This window comes from Jatropha curcas, chromosome 6 (genome assembly GCF_041381405.1).
Source record: "Jatropha curcas cultivar XTBG-Jc1 chromosome 6, XTBG_Jcur_1.0, whole genome shotgun sequence".
In the NCBI taxonomy this organism is placed as follows: Eukaryota; Viridiplantae; Streptophyta; class Magnoliopsida; order Malpighiales; family Euphorbiaceae; genus Jatropha; species Jatropha curcas.
Genome location: NC_143156.1, coordinates 25,151,229 through 25,157,004, shown reverse-complemented (window position 1 = coordinate 25,157,004; position 5,776 = coordinate 25,151,229). Strand labels below are relative to the sequence as shown.

The 5,776-nt window shown below is 28.9% G+C and overlaps 1 long non-coding RNA gene across 1 annotated transcript; it reads right to left on the bottom strand.

The window, feature by feature from the left end:
* Positions 1–3,089: 3,089 nt before the first annotated feature.
* LOC110010721 (uncharacterized) lies at positions 3,090–3,830 on the bottom strand. Its single transcript, XR_002285751.3, has 2 exons — positions 3,605–3,830; positions 3,090–3,509 (listed from the first exon to the last, which is right to left on the bottom strand). It is a non-coding gene; the product is annotated as an uncharacterized LOC110010721 (long non-coding RNA).
* Positions 3,831–5,776: the final 1,946 nt, after the last annotated feature.

The window sequence follows — 5,776 nt, the reverse complement described above, 5'->3', positions numbered from 1 at the left end:
AGTTTTGGCAGTTTATTTTGTTCTTTTATTTTTAGTTTTATTGCTTGAGGACAAGCAATGGTTTAAGTTTGGGAAATTTTGATAGGTATCATTTTTATAGTATTTTTAGTATAATTTTATTTAGAATTTTTATTAAATTTTTATCACTTTAATTTAGTTTTACTTCATTTTAAATATAATTTTGTTCAAAGCTTCCTTGAATCATAGTCCACTTGATCTTAAAGGAATTTGCAAGATTTTGGCATAGAAAAGAGCATTAAAAAGCAAAGTACTAAGGCTCGAGCACACCTAGCTCGTGCACCTTAGCACAGTCGTGCTAAATATAAGAGAAATCAAGTGGAGAGTCAGAGCCAATGACACGCCCGTGCTAAACTTCAGAGAAATCAAGTGGAGAGTCAGACGTTAGCACGGCCTGCCCGTGCTATATAACACGCCCGTGCCTAAAGAACCTCAGGGCGCGTTTACCGAGCACGCCCGTGATGCAATCTACCTTGGAGAGTCAGAGCCTAGCACGCCTTGCCCATGCTATGGTGCACGCCCGTGCCACAGAAACTCCTCTGAGCGTGTTGCATAGCACAGCCCGTGCTGAATCATTCAGAGATCCAGACTCTAGCATGCCCAAGCCGTGCTAGATGGCACGCCCGTGTTACTAAGGCGAAGCTGTTTTGAATAAAAACGCAATCCAGTCTTCTTAACTCACATAGGCCCACCTCAGATATGTTCCTAAACATGCAAAACAAGATCTAAGTCTATTTAGGAAGAGAGAAGAATCCTAACTAAGAAGAAATCCTAAGCCTAATCAGTTTATGATCTCCAAAGAAGATTTCGTACTTAATAAAGATTCTATTTCCTAAACGGAGTCAGATTTTCTCCTAGGAAGTCTATATAAAGAGAGGATCCATTCATTGTATATTCCATCTAGAGTTCTAGTATTTTTCTACATAGTTCTCTCTCTCTCAAAGATTTCAAGCATCCAAGATTTGTGCCAAGATTCAAGGAAGCCATCCACATAGCTGTTGTCTAGTTTTTATTTCTAAGCTCTTAATCTTGTCTTTCTTTTCATTATTCATTATTGATTATGAAGTTTTATTCGAGCACTATTGAGTTTTATTTAATTACTATGTCAAGCTAAACTCTCATATTAGGGATTTGATGTAGCTTAATTTGATTCCAATTTATAATATATTAGATTTGCTTTTCCTTGTTCTTGATATAATTTATTATTGAACTTAATGCTTCCAGGCAGAATTTTTCTCCTGGATTGATTTATTTCATTAATCACTATCGGAAGAAGGGTTTTTGATACGAAAAAGGTAATAAATTACATGAGAATAATAACTTGATGCGGAAGCTATATAGTTTGACTCATAGGGGGTTTTCATAAGTTAATGACCTTAGATTATGAATTCACAAAACAAACCATAAAACTTAATGATTTAATTCATGTTTGATTGCACTATTGGAAGATAGGTAATTAGACCGAATTAGAATAGCTAACAATACATCGGGAGAGCTTGTTAGTGATTTTAGGGTTCTTTCCCCTACTTGAACAATTAAAATTAATTAACAAACTAATAAAATAAATTGGATAGAATTAAGTGAAATCAAAATCCCTAGTAGTTTTAAAATCCATGGTTTCTTTTCATCTAAATATTGTTGCTTGATTTCTTTCTGTCTTATTTTAGAATTTACTTTTTTTTATAATAAATCTCTCTTATTGTCGTTTAAATAATAATAGGTTAACATAATTTTAGTACTTGATATACAATTCCTGTGGATACGATACTCTTTCACTCTATATTACTTGATACGATTTCATACACTTGCGAAAATCACTGTCATTTACCTTAAACTTGTTACATATGTGTAAATTATAATTCATAATATTGAAAAATATTGAGCTGTTGTAGCTTAGTTGGTTAGAGCATCTATTCAGTAGCGGCGGTTTTAAGTTCAATTCCAAACAAAATAGCAATCTTTTTGATAAAAAAAGAAAAAAATACATAATGAAAAATAATTTTTAGTCATTTTACGTTCTGAGAACAATTGCAACTATAACAACCGGTATTAGATATCATCTAGTGCGAATAATTAAACCTAACGACCGCTTGAGGTTTTATGTGAATAAATCTTGATTGAGGTTTAGTAGAGAACCGAAAACGTAATATAAACATCTTCCTAAAGTTTTTAGATTTTTTTTTTCTTCTCTCCACTTTCCTAGCTAACCTGTTATAAAAGATTGCTGTAAACTAATGAGCAATGATTGATGGCTCAACATGATACGCCCTAAAATTCATAAATCACTCCTATAATCAATATAAAATTTTTTGTGTCATCAGTAATTTTTACTTTAACCAATTAAACACTTAATTTTATAAATTTTCATCTATTGAACACTTCACTTTGTAAACTATTTTATTGAATACTCCAATTATAAAATTAGATCTATTAAACACTTGTTATATATTTGAAAAATATGAAAACTATTCTCCCATGAAAGAGTGAAAATTATTATTTTAAAATTTGACTAACTCTATTCAAATTAATATTTTGCAAATAAAAGTTAAAAACACATTAATATGGAAAGATGCACAATATTTACTAAAATTTACAACTTTAGAGATATAATAGATCTCCTGCAAAATTTAGGGTGCCGCGAAATTTTTTTGATAAAGTATAAGGGTAAATTTTATGCATTTGGCGGTAATAAATGCAAATCAAAGAATATAGTGTTAGATATCCATGATCAATTTTAGAGGCAAAACCTGATTTTGCATTTCACTTCATTCACTTTTCCATCGGTTCTCACTTTGCTTTATCTACACTTTTCCTCAAAATTAGGCATGACCTTCGCTTGGTTTCAATCCGAAACTGATCAATTTGTAATTGGACGGGTCAAAATCGACGCCAAACCGTGGTCGACACTCATTCTACGCATGTATGTGATTTAATTTTTATATATATATAATTTTCTACTAAGTTTTTAAAAAAACATTTGAGATAGTTCAAATTAAGCTATTTAACATTATTCATGAAAATAATACACTAGACATAGATTATTAATAAACGTCAACCGTACAATGATGAAGTGATAAATTTAGAAGACTGCAATTTACACACCATCACATACAACAATAGACAACATAGACTAATTTAAAAGATGCTTGATGACGAGTACTACGTGAAAGCATACGCAGGACTTCTTATTTAGTGGGATCTACCGAGTGATTTTCTTCAAGCTAGTTTTTTATCGAGCTTAATGAGATTGGAGATCTCAAATTCAAATAAGGCAGGACCAACATCAGTGTTTGCTCTCTCAAACTCGTAGGTATACTCCACTTTACTGCCATTTCCATATGGTCTTAGCACTTCGATCACTCTAATCGTGGTGCCGCGTGTATTGAAATCTCCAGCATCTCCATTTGTAAGTATATGTACATGGTAAATGCATACCATATTTGCTCTGTCCATTACATCGATGTTGACTTCTGCCCACATGATTGGAAATCCTATGCAGACATATATACAAATAAATAAATATAAACAAAACAGATAGAGATCCAAAAGAGTAATGTTTAATGGCGTCGGTTTTAATTTTCCTTACCACTAGCATATTCGAGTTTGAACCTCTTAATATAGTCAGGTGTGGTCTCGTAGACTATGATTTGGGTGTAGACGTCGGGCAGGAGGTTTTTGAGATCGGTTGAAGCCCAGCCGAGGAACTTCACTAGCTTGTCTGCACTTGATTGAAGCGGTTACAGTGCTGACAACCTTAATAGGGTAAGAAGCCATTTTTGATGATATGCAAGAACAAGTTAACTCAACTAAGAGAGAATTAATTATTGTTTGATGGATGCATCGGAGCTTTACTTAGACCTGTATTTATACTAGTACAATTTCGATTCCATCCTATCCAATCGCTGAAAACAAATAGTTAAACTTCAAAATTTCAAATGTACCATGTGTCCACATGTATATTAAGTTTTTTTTTTTTTTTTTTTTTTTTTACACATAAAAAATGCAGCTATGAGTCGACGTATTCCATGCATGCACTTACACTAACAGCCGATTTAACTTAATCAGTTCTTCTTAGCTTATAGATAATTATTGTCTAAGCATGTGAATTTGTCTTTAATTAGCTTTGTTATGCGGGCATCAATATGAAGATAATACAAAATATTGTTTTAAAAATTATTGTATCTTCTCAATAAATTTGTTATACAAGTCCTTAAAATGAGACAAAGAAAAAGTTGTTTTGAAAGGTTTTTATCTACCAAATGAATGATCCTACGTGGCTTCTTGAAAACGTGGGTGTGGAAACATTAATTAAGTTATTTTATTAATAACATTGATAGAGAGAGGATGATCAATTACTAGTTTATTTGATAAAAGTGTGGCGATTTGGACATTGTCCAATTGATGTACCGTCGGATCCTCAATTTTTTAATATTTGGTGTTTTAATATTTCTTGTCGAACATTACTCTTAATGTGGCTTTGGTGTTTTTTTTTATTAAATTTGCAATTAATTTGATTATTGACCGTGGTTAACTATACTCCGCCTGCACTAGTTAAATGTGATTTTATTTCACTTTTAATGTAATTGTTTTTAGTTTTTTTCTAATTTTTTAAACACTATTTTATTTCAACTCAAACAGATTTATGATATAACAGAAAAAATATCAATAAAATAAAAAATGATTAACCATAAAAGGGTCATATATTTGTTACAAATGAGATATAAATCTCTCCTCTAAATAAAAATAATGGTAGTTGGAAATTATTCAATAACATAAAAGAAAATAAATATATCAATAAAATATTATATATATTTTTAAAATTAAAATTTTCTACTGTTCGTCATCCTACACATATGTTCATTTTATTTAAAAATAAATTTTTAAAAAGTTAAAATTTAAAAATTTTGAAAGATTTAATTATCTTATTCTATTTGAAAATTTATTTTTTAAAAAATATATCTAATCAAATCATATAAGCCTAAAGAAATATTAACAAAAATAATATATATATATATATATATATATATATATATACTCCTAAATCAAATATTATGTATATTCTATTTGAAAATTTATTTTTTTAAGAAAATACATCCAACCAAATCATATAAACATAAGGGGAAAAAAAGAATATCAATAAAAAAGAATATACTCTTTTCTTTTTTATTTATCTTCCACATAAAATATTATAAATTATAATAAAAATTTAATCAAATATTTAAAAAATAAAATATAAAAATATTTAAATGTCTCATTATCATATATATTTAATAAAAAGTAAATTTTAAAAAGATAAAACTTAAAATTTTGAAATGCTTAACTAATAAAATATAAAATATAATTTTTATAAATAAAGTTAACTAATAAACTTAAAATATAATCAATCAACTAATAAAATATAATTGAATTATCTATGTCTATTTATTTAAAAAATAATTTTTATAAATATAGTCAATCAACTAATAAAATATAATATAATTATCTATATCTATTTATTTAAAAAATAATTTTTAATATATTCCATCAAGTAATAAAATGTGATTTTCTAATTGAGAATTACTGAAGTTATTTTAGGATATTTCAAATTTTATTAAGAACGTTATATGAAATCTCATTATTTCCCTTCTATTTCCACTTTTGTATATAGTATAGATAGGTATAGATTTTACGTTCCTCCTTTCTAAAGCAAACCAAAAACTTTCCTTCCCCATCTAAAGGCTACAACAATCACATATTGCAATGCTTTACTTATAAGGCT